We start from the raw sequence: 15465 nt of genomic DNA on the forward strand, positions 1-15465 counted from the left end.
TATCACAAAATATGATGCAAAAGGTTGTAAAATGTGCTTTTTTTCTGGTGATACAGACCTGTCCTCTGAAACGATGAGTCCTACCTCTATATCTGTTGGAAGAGTCTGGATTTGGCATAACTGACTATACTGTAAAGTTTGGTACAAAAAGGATAATGATTTGTGGCTGTTTTCCAGAAGTTGGGCTTGGCCTCTTTCTTCCAGTGAAACAAACTTGTAATCCTTCAGCACACCAACATATTTTGGACAGCGTTATGCTTCCAACTTTGATTTTCAATTCACAAATCCATCAAGAGATGGATGGGTGAATGGGGTGTGGGATAAGTTGATAAGTTGGCCTGCACAGATTCCCGACATCAAAACGATGGAATAAAATAGAGTACATGCTGCTATTCAGGCTTTCTCAACCAACATCACTGTCTGACCTCACAAATGCTCTACAGATTCCCTTCAGCACATTCCTTAATCTCATGAATTGCCTTTCTTGAAGATTTGCAGGGGGTGGACTGGCTTCATATTTGACCCCTGTAGGTTTAATATAAATGAGGTTAATATGTTTGCAGAATAGGCTATATCAATACTTGTTTCAACATAGACTGCAAGGTTGATAGGTCAAAACTTTAAGCACATCCTATTGAAGCAGGGTGCTCAAGTCCATTCCCAATGAGGTGCCATCCTGCAACTATTGGATGGGTTCCTTCTGCAACACACCTGCATCAAATGAATGGCTCATTAGCAGGCGTTTGGAGAGCTGAGTTACTGCCAGAGAGCGAAGTCAGCCTTTTTATTCAGACGTGTTGGACTGGACTTGGGCTGTAATGATGTAAAGCAGCGACTAAAACAAATAAATTCATAGTTTTTCTACCATTGATATACCATGCCAGAAATTTTGTCACCATCTATGTTCTTACATGCCAGCGGGGAAAACTGTGGGTCAGTGGGTCGACTACTGAAATATTGTGGATTTGATTCCGACTTTCTCCTGCGATCTGTTGAAGTGTCCCCGAGCAAGGCACGTAACAAACTGTATAAGCTGTACCTGCTGGTGTGTGAGTGTGTATGTTTTGAGTACTAAAGTCTTCCTAAAGCTTCTTCGGTATGAGTAAAAACGTGCTGCATAGTTTCAGTCCACTTTACATTTTCTGACTGAGTTGATTAAAGGGCCTTAAAGATGCAACATCCAGATGTAGTTTTCACTGGAATGGTTCATGATCAAAAATGAGCAAATACAGGGAGCAACAGATTCTGGCATCAGCCTTTGCTTTAATTACTGAAAGTACAGCTTCAGGGCTTCAGGGCTTTGTTTACAAGTCCAAACTCAGCCGCCTGGCTGCAAGGTTAAGTTGTTCCTTAATATTCCCCAATGAGGAGAAGTACCCTCTCTATTTTACCCATTGGATTTATGGGTAGAGCAACTGGGCTCTCAGGAGGTTTTTGCATGATTTTACCCATACGTTGTAGAATTCTTAAAATTATTATCACTGCTTGACATTTTATTAACAATAAAACCTTTAATGGTTGCAGTCATTTAAATCATCTAACACGAGGGGCTATTACACTTCAGACCAACACGGATAATAAAGAGTTTTAAAAATTTATGGGGAAAAAACAGCAATAACGAAAGTTTGCTTATTCATAGTATAAATGAATAATGTTGGTCATATTTACTTGGAAGTGTGTAGATTTAAATGTTGGCCCTGAAAATCCAATCTTCAGATATTTTCTCCTGAAGGAATTTATTTCCGGAAAGATCTTCACTGTAAGGACGGTGTTAATGTTGAAATCACTTTTAAACTATTTAGAAGCTGGATTAAAATCTGGAACTTTGAACTGTTTTCGATATCCTCATGATACAGGGAAGAGGGTTTTATGTGGATTCGATTTAGTGGATTTGGATTCTGTAAAGAAGCATTGGGAGAATGCCAGGTGTCATAATGGGACAGGATTGTTTAGCTGTAAAACCATAACCTTCAAAATATCTTTCAGACATTATGTAATCAGCCAAATAAAATTATACCTCTTTCGTAAACATTATCTGAAAAGATTGAGACCTCAGTCAGATGAGAAATGTAATTCTCAAGTATTACATTTAAAAACAGACTTTTACTGCTATTTTTGTTATTAATTGCAACTTTCACAATTAACAATTAATAATTAATTCACAGTTAAAAGTCCACTTATCCTTTTCAATTAGGGGTTCAGCGTAAATTCAGCAGCAGAATGCTCTGCACATGCTTTATTTGAGTTCAAATTTAAGATCTTTTTACTGCGAGGCGACAGTAATCACAAGTGAGCCGCTGTGCCGCCACAGGAGACGCTTGAACCGCCTAATATCCCAGCAGTGTGCTCATAATACGCAAGAGATTAGCAGTTACTTTAATGCTTATTAATTAAGTAAATCGGTGCGCCCGTTTTCACATAGTCCTATGTCAACATACTGAACTTGTCTTCATATAGTGCAAAAGAATGTATTTTTCTGAACTTGGCTTCAAACCAAGAATATTGAAGCACTAAAGGAAATTAGGTTTCCTTATTAATATGATAATTTGTGCAGCAAGAAATTCTGCAGTCTAATCAGATCACCCACTTAGTTTTTTCCTCTAGTTTTCGTTCATGAGTGCAGTTCCTGAACCGATGAGTTGTCCCGACTCTTGCTCTGCATAAATTCTCAGGCCCCTGCTAACATTAAATGATGTTTCACTTTTAGTGATTGTAATTAACTTGTAATATTATACATGCAAAGCTGACATAAAAAAAAAAGTTAATTTGATGTTTCTGTGAGCTTTGAAGCGTATAAGACTAATTAGTCCTGCGTAACTCACTCTGACAAACATGATTTACAATTGAAATGTTGCAATACATGATGATAGTGGCCTTTCAGTAATGTCGAGAAACACTGTCTGCTTTAAGTAAATAACGTCTGATCTTTATTAATCTAAGATGTGGTAACGTCTGTTGGACATTTTGAGACTGAAATTAAAAATGTAAAACTCAAACAACATACTCAGGTTGTTTAGTAATATAATACCAGTTCGAATGAATACAGTTAAGAAAGTATTGAATTAAATCAGATCAGACTTTCATAATATTATCTCATTAAACTTCCCGTTTCCCCAGACCCTGCGTGCCTCCGGCTTGTGTTTGGATCCTCCACCAGCACACATCAGGACGCTGCCGTGCGCAGAAAGTTTAACAACGAAGTGCCAGAGGTCAGAACTGCCATTCGAGGCAAAATAAACTGTTGATGAACAGGAAAACAGAAACATGAACTGTTGAGCGAAATGTCCGCAGGCATTCATCAAGACAAACTGCAGCAGGGGTTGAGTAAACAGATAAGCTCATCTTGAATGAAAAAGGGTAAAATAATCAGCTGAAGCAAGAGCAGAGTGGGATTTACTGATAGTAATAACCTCATTTCACCTTTACTTACCATGAACCTGTGCTCATCCTTTGAAATCTGTCTTAGCTCCAAAACACCTGTTTTTAAAGTTTTGAACGTGGTTTATGAGACTAGAGAAGCTGATTTATTTATTTTTTTTTTTTTTTGAATGCTGCAGATCCACTACAGGATATTGAGTTTTTAGATAAATCTGTTGTGATTTATCAGACGTCTGTAGTTAGCTAGTGAAAAACTCTTTCCTTCTTTTTTTTTTCAGAGCAAGGTGATTCCTGGACTGTAACCATTTTCACTTATTCTGTTTCTGACAGCAGAGGAAATGTTAGAAATGAGCAGAGGACATAAATATATATTTGAGAGCATACAAAGCATTAACAGCTCTACCTTCTCTCATAAAATATGAGCTATATGATTCTAAACAAAAAATAACATATAAGATTGCAGCTGCTAGACTTAAGTCTTACTGTGTTCATGTGATTTTACTTAATTAATAACAATGTCAGTTTTTCCAACACACTTGAAACAAAAAAGGTCTTTGGTTCGAAACTTATCACAGTGTGTTGTAAGACACTGTGACCTGAGTTCAAGTCTCAGTGGGACCTGTCCGTAACATTTCCCATACACTACCTGTTCTCAGGCTTAATTTGAAATCAGGCAGAAAGTGAGTCTTGACAGCTTGTCATAACATAATGAACAAAATGTGACAATAAATAACACAAAGGAACCAACAGATGTGGAAGGGAAATGGCCAGAAGACCAAATTCCAAACATCATAATATGTAGAAAATTGCTGGAGAGCTCACAAGTAACTTTTATCAAGTCAAGTCCTTAAATTGTTTAGTTATCGGTTCTAAAATCTCACCAGAAACATTAAAAAGCCAGTTCACCCAGTGACACCAAAAGTGTAACGTATCGGATGGTTTCCGTGCAGATAACTGGTGTTTGTGTGTGAATAAGGGAACGATCAAAAGATGTTTATCCTGCCAAATGTCTATTAATCAGAGAAATGCAGCCAAATTCCTTTTTTGACCTTTGAATGTCTTAGCAGATATAACTACACACACCTGTAAGTGTTATTAGGCAACCAAAAAAAAAAAAAAAAGACAAATTTGCAACATTAATTGCTTTCATGTTTTGCAGCCTTGATTGTAATGTCTTCTGACATTTTGCAAGAAAAAAAATGGCTCATGTGCTTTTTGGTTATTGCAGAAGAGAAAGGTGGAAGGTGCCTTGAAATAAGGCGAGGTGGGAAGACGAGACAGGTCCATCGACTGAATGTTTGCTGGTACAGTAGTAATTTACCAGCAAAATGATTCTTTGTTTGACCAACCTAAAACCATTTACCGAAATAATTGAGACGTTTAATTTACTTGACTTTTGCTGCTTTTTTGGATGGTAACTGTGGTGACAAATCGTATATTTACCATTATTTTTTCCAGCAGTTCTAACCTTTTTGCAGCCATTTTGCCATTATTTATGTGTACAAGCAGAGAATCACCTTTTCCACAATCACCAACTTAACCTTCTGGAATAAATGGTTAAGGATTGTTAAACTTCTCACTTCCTCAGGTGGAATAAAGAAATTGTTTCCACCTGCAGCATATTAATCAATGTTCTCACAGGGACAGTCTTAAATGTTCCCTTAGTTAAACCCAGGTGTTAGCTTATGTTGGGTTAGTCACTCTGTATGGTCGTTTTGAAGCACAACGAAGTTAGAAAACTGAACAATTTTCACTGAAAATCTAAATATTAATTGATGAACTAAAGTCACAAAATAAGCAGTTACTGGCTTTACTTCTGTGTAAAATATTCAATGAAAACAATTCCCAAAAAGTTTCACTTCTACCTGGATGTGGTTGGTCTTACTCTTCTTCTTTAAACTATTAATACTTTAATAATTTCAAACATTTTGTTTCTTTGATTAACCATGGTTCAAAACATGACTTCTTTCAGACACTTCCTTAATGCAGAGGAGTTTATTCTGAGACGGTTGGCATCTGCTTCGATTTAGGCTAAATTAGCAAATGGCTTTACTTTTACGTTTTATGTTTCAGCTCAGCACGGTCCTTCATTCCCAGAAGTGCTGCAAGTAAAACGCTTTCACTTCATCTGTCCTTTTACTAGCAGTGCAGTCCCATATGCTGGGTGAACTTTGACTGAGGTCTTCATCTTATTACAACAGCAAGTACACCGACTGCAAAAACACTGCTGGGTCAAACCATGTGAGGTCCAGTTTATTGTTGCTACTTTAAGAATATTTGTCACTTCGTTTGAACATGTTAGACCAACATGTTGATTTTATTTTCAACCAATTTTGAAAGTTTACTGTGTTAGTTGTCTAGGTCCTACTTGTATGTCACAAAAAGCTGCAAAGCAACAGACGTTCAGTAACAACCTGCAGAATACGGATTTTAAACACTGCGGCGCCTGTCTCTACATCTCGGGTGACTTTTTTTTCCAACGTTAAAGGAACATTTAAATCATTTTCGGAGCTTACAGTTGGAATTCAGCTTTCATGGTTGTTCAAATGCAGGTTTGGGGTTTTAGGATGCTTCAGCAGTATAGTAAAAAGCAGTTGGGCGTGGGAAATTTCATGCAAAACTGCATTTAGAAAGCAGCAAATATATAATAATATTGTATTAGCTCTAGAGCTGCGAGTTTTGCTGCCAAAGATTGAAAATACCAAAATCTATTTCTCTGGAAAAACAAATAAAGTCTTCTTTCCGAGGATATGTGAATACAGCCAGGCTTGTGCGCCTCAGACTGTGGAGTGATTTTAAAAATGCACATTCTCCTCTGCAGTAGCTGTCATTGGAGTGATTGTGCCTGGAAGCTTTGTGTTAAAGCGATACACTGTTTTTTTTTTCTTTCTGAAATGTTCCATACGGTATTGCCACGGATTTAGGTCTGGCTGACTTTAATGCTCCATTAATGAACAGAAGCAGAAATATTGTACGGAATGCATTTTCCTAAGAGCAGATTTTACTCTTAAGTCTCACATTTATGTGAGCATCGTGTCCACAAACCCTTAAGAGATTATGTGATGATGCTATAATATTCGAAAGGGCTACAAGTATGAGCCCAAGGCCAGTTGGAGTTTAGTGACCATGAAGGCTAAAGCTGTAGCGACACAGGTTATTGAGTCAGAGGTGTGCTAGGCTGCTTTTAAATGTCAACAGGAAGTTTTTTGCATTATACAGAAAATGCTGAATGTTTTCTGATATTGTATATCTGGGGATGAATCTAAAACACCAACTTAGCAATCTTGAGTACTGTGCAGATTAAAAAGCCTCTCAGTCACTCTGTGACACCAACATGCAGTAGAGGTTGTTTTTTATTCTCAAAAATTTTATATTTCAATCTTGTTTTGCTTAGAAGTGTTCAGACAAACCTCGCTGCTTATTCCTCTATTTCTTCCGTAGCTGTATCTTTTCTCTGTTGCCCGTCTTGTACCTGCCCCGTCTCATCTGAGCTCCGACGGTGCCTGCTGGCTGCATCTCCGCTCTGTAATTTGCGTCCTGTTGAATCTGGTCTGCAGCTCAGATATGGGTTCTGAAACTGGCAGATTTATTTCACATTTCACCACCAGAAACAGAACATGTCTTCTTTTCGAGTCAAGAATTTTGTCAGTTTAAAACTGGCTCCACGTACAAATTCCATCTGTAAATAAATCAAAGTGGAAATAAAACATACGAGGGAATCTACCAAGGACTGGCTGACAATTTATAAATGGAAAATACTTCAAGAAAACCTTGAAACCTGCTGTTACAATACCAGTAAAACACAGTAAATGTTTCTTTAAGTGAAATAAAATAACCTCTTTTTTCAGAGATCATTTATTTAATTTTCACATGGCTGTGTATTTGTCTTGATTTTCTTCGTGGTGTTGCTTCAATCTAGTTGTTTATAAATCCCTCCATATAGGCTTTATTTTTTAACCTTTATTTATTTACATCTTCAATTGTTTTCTGTCAAGACCGTTTTGTTTGTGTCTTGCGTCTTTCCTTTTTATTTTATTCTCTATTTTCTAGTCAGGGTTGTTCTTTCTGCCTCTGTTTTCCTGACTACACTCTCGTATCTTTTTACATCGCTTCAGTTTTGGTACAAAAAGTCTCTTTTGTTGTTGTTTTTTGTTCTTTCTGCTGCATCTTGCATCCAGCGTTTGGCTCCACTTTTGATTCAATTTTAACTGTTCTTGTAGGTAATTTAAGCCTGCTGCATAAACAGAATGGAAATGCTTTATGGGAAAACATCAGACACGGGTATAGAAAATCCCTGGATACAATAAAGGCAGAGAGGGGCAGAGAGAGAGGGGGGCGACGAGGCTGTGCCAAAACAGAAATGCAGTCTGAATAAGCAAAACCACCTTTGTAGAACATACTGATGACAGAAAGAGAGAAGAGCTATCCCCTCAGACTCGACCATAAAGTAAGAAAAAAAAAGTTTTGAGAGCCACGGCTCAATCACAGACAGATATTAAGAGAAAAAGCACTCAGACCTTTTAAAGAGAAACAGAGAAAAAGGAGTGTTTTAGTTTAATTTCTGACTATTTTACTCCTGCAGCATTGGAGCCATGCATGTGTAAAAAGCAAAACAAAGAATGAATGAGAGGGACACAGACAGCAGGCTGGTTGTTAAAAAAAAAAAAAAAAAAAAAACCACGTTGAAAGACAAAAAGCAACAGATGGAGGCAACGATCCCAGCAGTGACACTGTGAGAACAACATCTAGAGCTTTATCCAGAAAAAAGGCCAAATATGAAATATCTCAGATCCTCTTCATGATTTAGCATTTTTGGCTGCCTCAAAACTTTTAAATTTGATGTCATAATTTAAGTTTTTGACTGCGCTGCTGAATGAGTTTGATCTCTGAAACCCTAGAAAGACATGGCACGTCTCTGAAAGGCGGAGGGGGAGGGGGAGCGAGGTCCGGGAAGCGAGAGAGCAGAAAGAAAATTGAGATGAAGCATTTGATGCATGTCTTAAGAACAAGGGTGGGCTTAATGATAAAACATCGCCAGTGAATAAGTCTGCTGCCAGTGGACAGGCCAGGCCTGTCAGTGTAAGCATAAAAGGTGATGAGTGAGAGCTTTGCACTGTAAAACCGTCATGCTCTGCGATGCACGGTGCTGAAAGTACAAGGGGAGGCCTTGAATATAAAACATAACCATAATTAAGTGCTGATATAAAAGTGGCACCGTCCAATCTGCTTTGACGTGCATGAGGGTGGTGCATGTGGGAGGAACATGATTTGCTACTGAATCAGATAGTTTCAGTGGTTTCATTACATCGTGCAGAATATGACCACATGCAATTAAAACCTTGTTTTAGACGTCGTTCCTCCTTTGATCGAACTTTTTAATTTACAACAAACTGAAACTATGGCACGTCTCTCTCTAACCACTTAACCACTGGCATTTTAAATCTGAATGCTGAAGATAAAAGTCTGAATTCCCCCCTCACATGCCTCACAACAGTTTATGATGGTTGTTTTAAAAAGTTTGATTCAGTTCATAAATTTTTTTGCACACATCAGTATATTACATACTGTATTTCTACTGGTGTTGATGATTTTGTCATACAGCTAATGAAGGCCCAACACTTAGCTTCCCAGAAAATGGTAAAATGACATAAGACCAATAAAAATAATTTCACCATAACACAGAAGCGTTATTTTACGACCCATAAAACCATGTGAACGACTGCTGACTTCCAACTGAGTCAATGACATCCTCTACAGTAAGCAAAACAAGGTCGTTGTTAAATAAGTTGTCTCTTCACAGAGTGCTTAGTCAAAATGCATTAATGGAAAGTTGACTGGAAGGAAAAAATGTCGAAGAAGTACCAGGTGTATCTGAAATGACAAATTTGAGGAAGATTCATAAATGTTATAGTGAAGCTGGAGTCCCTGTTTTAGGAGTCACCTCATTCAGACGGACAGGAACTACAAGAGCCACAATGCTTGAGTTAAGCCACTGTTTAACCAGAGACAATATCAGATAACATCACTGTGTTTGATCGGTCAAAACACTGATCTGACCTGAACCCCGGATACAATCAGGATCAAGAGGAAGTTAAAAGACACCAGACCCATTTGTCAGCCTTCTTTACAACCTGGCTCAACTTCTGAACCATTTCTGCTTTGAACCATTTCTGTGTAGTTTTTACTGTGTGATTTGGGCTGTTGACCTGCTGGAAAAGAAATCTTCCATAAAGATGCCATTTTTAATCAGGATTTAGCTTTTATTTTAAACTTTTTTTAACTCATGGTGCATGCTCAGAGCTGAGGGTGCGATGGGTAGTCGCAGTGGCAGAGCGCTTGCTCGCTGTGATATCCTCTGGGCAATTATCTGCTGCGGTCCAAGTGGCAACCTCTGGAGTATAATCATAAATTTACCACAGACATTTGCGACTCTCTAAAATGTCTACTCAAGAGACCCTCTAAAGTGAGTCAGTAGCACAAAAAGAAAACGTCTCACCAGAAATGAATCGCGCTTCATCCAATTAGCGCACTGATGAAACTGCACCTCTCGCTCTAATATGGAAACAACATTCACTATACAAACCTTTAACTTCAGCAAAGATCAAATTCTACATCATTTATACCCTAAATAAGAGATTTAAAGAATGAAGCACTAAAAGACCATAAACTTAACGGATATTCAGTCACACTGACACTGACTCCTCACAAATGTTCTCTGGCAATAACCAGGAAGAGTTTGAGACTGCAGTGCATGGCCAGTATTTTGTAAATCATGTCGAAAGGCAGAGATAGTGATGCAATAGTAAAATCAATAATAGCTGAAGTTTTTGACGATGGCAGTTTAATAGCAGCACAGCTACTTTCCACACTTGAAAAATAATGAAAGTGTGTGGGTTCAGTAATCTACAATAAACGACACATGCTTGCATGCTGGTGCAACTCAAAACAAGTCAGAGATGATCATGTGGGCCACTGTGGTATTTCAGACTTACATTGGCTTTATTTTCCTAAACTACTATTTCTGTAGTTTACCAAAATGATTGTTCAAATCAACCAACACTGACATTTAGCAAAAAAAAAAACAAAAAAAAAAGAGAGAGAGAAGTAAATGCATTCTACGGGACTCATTATACATACTTTTAAACTGAAAGATTGTCTTTTGCTTGCAGTTTGTCTTTTTCTTTCTGCTGAAAATCAGAATAAAATGTGGCTTCGGTTTTCAGCGTGACCCTGACCAAGGCTACACAACTTTCTGTTTTGGAATCAGTGGATGTTATTTTACACATTTTAGAGCCATTTGTTTTCATCCAGGGTCATTTTCCCCCACCCTCCCGCACCTTCTTTAGACTGATTCATTAGTGCCAGGAATTTGAAGCCTTTCACTGCAAAACTATGTTAAAACTAAAGCCATGTTTTTCACAGAGAAGCAAAACTTTGTTGGTTTCTTGATAAAGTCAAAATGAGAAGGATATCTGAGAAATTATCACAGCAAGACATAACAAATGGCAGTGGATGATAAATTAACAAATAATAAAATAGTAAAGAACAACAGAGTAGCACCAGCTAGATTCAATCATGTGAGAGGTGGTCTTACCTATTAAAGTCCAATACATATTTTAAGGTTTTACTCCCTGATCATGAGTTTTGTACATGTGAGCTGCTCTTAAGCATCACAGCAATTATGAAACAACTGTAAACACACCTCTTTTGTTTAAAGCTATTTATTTTCTTTAGATTTCAGTTTTATTCAAACACCTCTAAACTAATATAGTCGAGATTTTTGCAGACAACTGACAAAGCAAATACCGTCCAGTATTATACCTGCAAACAGACGTGATTAATATTACATCATAAATGACAAGCTGCGTGAGTGTGGAATGATATCACTGCACTTATTTATATTGACTTATGACAGCACTGTGGCATGGCACGCACACGTGCATAAGGGTCAAACAGAGCTCTTAACAACATACCCATCAAAACACTGACGACAGTACAAAAAGGGAGCATAAAAATAGGAAGGCCTTTTGCAGTGAGCAATTTTAAATTGTACCATCCAGAGAGGGTCTTTCCGGGACAGGAGTCAGCTGCTTCTTCATTTGCTTTGTAGCCATTTCTGTACTCCAGGCCCAGTGGTCAGACATTAAAAGCCTACAGTCTGGCAGGTTGAGGTTTACACAAAAAGCACTTCCTCTCTATTGAAATACACATAAAGACAGAGGCCCTTTTTGAGACATTTGCTTCGCGGGCGAATTATGCAACTTTAATGGACTCTACCGAGATGCACAAAGTGGAGAGAAGACAGAGATTCCTGTGAATGTGGAGGCTTATGAGAGCAAGAAGAGGGACGGAGAAGAAAGGTAGACGTGGTATCTCGCAGGTGGAAATATATAGCCACAGGCTTAAAGGCCCAGAATCCCTTATTTCCAGAGAAGAGGACGATTTCCATTTCTATTTTCCCTCTCATCTCGTCTACACAGACACACACGCACACACACACACACACCCAACAGTCAGTGAAAAATGAATGCAGATAAACACTCCAACAGACTTTTTGCTCCACTATCTGCAAGATCGTCTCATTTATGTGGAATAGCCTTAAGTATGAGAGAAGTGAAGAAAATGTGCTTCCACAGTGATGACAAGGGAGGCGTGAGCTGGGAACTTTGTGATATTAAGAGATGTTCATCTAAGAACTATTGCCTTTGAGCTTCAACTTTCTTTGGTTTCTATTTTACTCTTTTGTGACTCAAGGCAAGCTGAGAACTGACACAAGGATTATTGATGAAAATGTTTGGTCTTCTTTATTGCTTTGCACAAACATGTTCATAATCTCCACCCTCTAATAGGATTTTGTTTTTTTTATATAATTCACCTGTTATTTATTAACCCTTTCATGCGTGAATTATGATCCTTTGTGTCAGGATTTTTTTCCCCAAATTTTCTTTGATTTTCTTAAGGCATTAAAAAAAGGTAGGAATAAAGACACTTCAGCCTCCACATGATGTTCTTTTTTTATTTTAACTACCTAATAATTTGCATCTGATGTGATAAAACTGTGTGTAACTGTAGCTGGGTCTAAATTTATTCCTCACCATTATTTTAACCCTTAATACACATAAATGTCTGATGTGGGACATTAGGTTTGTTTGAGGGCCATTAATAAATCATAAAGATGTGCCTGCAGCACAAGAAAACAGATGCAAATAGTTTGAGAGACTTTGCAGGTCATGTTTACGACTGATAGGAGTGTGTGTGAATGTCTTTGCCAATTTGATAGGAGAGAAGTGAAGGTTATTGTTGATTTAATAACTTAATTGGCATTGAGGTAGGACAGGAGACAGTGGGTGGGAGCAGATACACATGGAGAGGGGAGTGTTTTCAGATTAAGAGTAGTATTAATTCTGAGCCATAATCTCGCTGGCTCTGTAATTGAGGTCGCACACCAGGGGAGGCCGAGTTTGGAGAGAGACTGGATTTCTGCTTTGCTAAGCTCTGCAGAGAGAGCAAACAGACGCAGGAATGAACTTAGGCGGAGCAATCCTCCCCAGACGTCATGGCTGCGGAGTTTGTTTTCAGCGACAGAGGGGAGTCAGGCAGCAACGGGCTCACCAACAGCAAAGCCAAAGACTTTGCGTGGAGACTTGGGAAGGACGTACAGGGCTAGTGTTTTTGTCTGACTTAGCCATTACTGAAATGGATAGTTGCATTTTTTTTATAGGCTCAATCCATAAGTTTAATCTCTGAACCCTCCATCAGATAAACATAGAAGCTACAGGGAACAGCCCAGAAGACATTTTCTGTTAATATATCTATCTAAAATAATGTAATCTCAAAACCTTGCAAAGTTGCTCTGTGTTTTATTTTTTGCAACATATTTCATATGTAAAATTGTTGATGTGGCACCGGAATAGCTTCACCTCCTCGGTAGCATAGACAGCTTAATTTTATAGCTGTCATTTACGTTTGTTTGTCTAAGACATTGGCATCTATTGTCGTTTTGTTTCTGACAATCTAAAGTATCTGAATTATACAATTAATACCTTAGTTTGAAAAGATGGTAGCAACTTACATAGTTTTACCACATCAAATTGTTTTTACAAGGAGAACTCTAGAGAGAGACATGCATTTCTAATGCCACCATCACTCCTTATAAAGAAAACATTGTGCGTCAGTAGAGCAATATTACACCTTTTTCTGTTCCTATCTTATGAAATTCATTGGTTACTGATTCCCTTTTCCCAGTATGCCTCCATCTCAGAAATCAAGACTAAGCACCTTTAAGTATGTTGTCACAAGCATGTTTCTGTGTCTTTACCTATTCCTGCAGATTAATGTTGTGAAGTGTTGTAGCTTTAATTACAGTCCATTTTTCATTCTAATCAAATGGACACAAATTCAACAGGAGATGGAAAAAACAAACAGATGTCTCAGACTCGGTTTTTAATGATTCAAAATCTTGTCCTAAATTAAATAATAATGAAAAAGTCAGAACGATAGACAAACATATAAGATTGAATATCAAAATATTGGCTCAAACAGCATTGTTGTTCTCATGTCATAACATGCACAGTTAAATAAATGGGCATAGTTTACTTATTATGTCCTTAACAACTGTTTTTTGTGTGTATTTCCTACAGTGTGATCTCCAAACACAATAAACCAAACCAAACCAAACAAAACACTTAAGCTGTCCTGATCCCTGCGCTGCGTACCTTGTAGCTCTGTGCTCGTATGTGGTCCCCATGCAGACGTCAATTCTTCTTATTACCTTTGCTCTCACACTCTAAACCTCTGAAACTTTACTTTTAAGCCATTTCAGTTCTCCAGCATCTGTCTGAGATCAATATTGTAATAACTGAAGAGGAGCAAGCCTCATCGTAATCAATAAGGGCAATGTATAGCTATGCAGAGGTAGACAGAAAGAAATCATTCTGCTGAATAGCAGAGATGAATGTTTCTGGCACCTCATTCATTACACTATTGAATAATCCATTGGCTTGTCAACATAACAGAGGTCTGCTGTGAGCACATCTATGGGCACCCACAGATGCACAAAGACACTTACATTTGTCTGAATCACTCTGAAGAATTGCATGAGCACAGGAAAACATTTTCTGCCTTGCTAACGTATTTACACCCTCTAAGTTTCCCCATTTGGAAATTTTGTCACGTTAGAATCATAAACTTCAATGTTTATAGCTGTGATCATGTATGAGAGACTAACACAACGTAAGATATGATTGTTAATTAAACGGAACATGAATCGGTGTCCATGTAAATATACATTTTCGGCCTGTTGCTCTTTGCAAAATAATTTTAATTATGTCATATTGGAGCTTTTAGACATTAATGTGCTTTCTGTGGTCACGGTCTAGCAGATTTAACTCCAGACTTGGACAAGAATACTCCAAAGACCTTAAACCAAGTTTTATTAAGGTTATGAAAATCATGCCTGTACGTTCTCCTTCATGATTTTTTTGATTCCATCTGTCACAACAGGTCACCGAGGTCCTAAAGGAACAAGGACCATCACACTTAAACCTGGTTTTATAACAGTTGTAACAAGATGTAACAGGATGCACACCCAGCAACAAACCCCATGCACTGCACTGTTTTCAATGTCTTGTGCAAATAATATCCAAAACGTTTGAATAGCATTCAGGTTTTCCCTTATTGAGAATTTAGGCTCTTTACACCAAGTAGGAGACTTTCAAATGCAGTTTGATAACCTGGATTTTATTCAAAGCAGAATAAAATTTAAAAACATAATAAAAAGGTCTGAATACCTTTTCAAGGTTTTATTTTATAGACTAAAAATTATGAATCCTTCTGACTCATAATTGTTTTCACTGCTATGCATTAGCTTGTGTTTGTCAAACACATAAAATCCCATTTGAAGACTAACTTTGTGGACATCAAACATGAAATGTGAAAAAAACTCAAGGTTTGTGAATAGTTTGACACTTTAGTTGAAAGACGTATTAAATGAGTTTGTTTTTTTTTGTATTTCGAAAGCTGAAAATATTGTTTATATGACAGCTAGTTATTATTTTTGAACTCAATTCATATTGTATTACATGGAAG

This window comes from Poecilia mexicana, unplaced genomic scaffold (assembly GCF_051168715.1).
Source record: "Poecilia mexicana isolate PSO_F unplaced genomic scaffold, ASM5116871v1 scaffold_14, whole genome shotgun sequence".
Classification (NCBI taxonomy): Eukaryota; Metazoa; Chordata; class Actinopteri; order Cyprinodontiformes; family Poeciliidae; genus Poecilia; species Poecilia mexicana.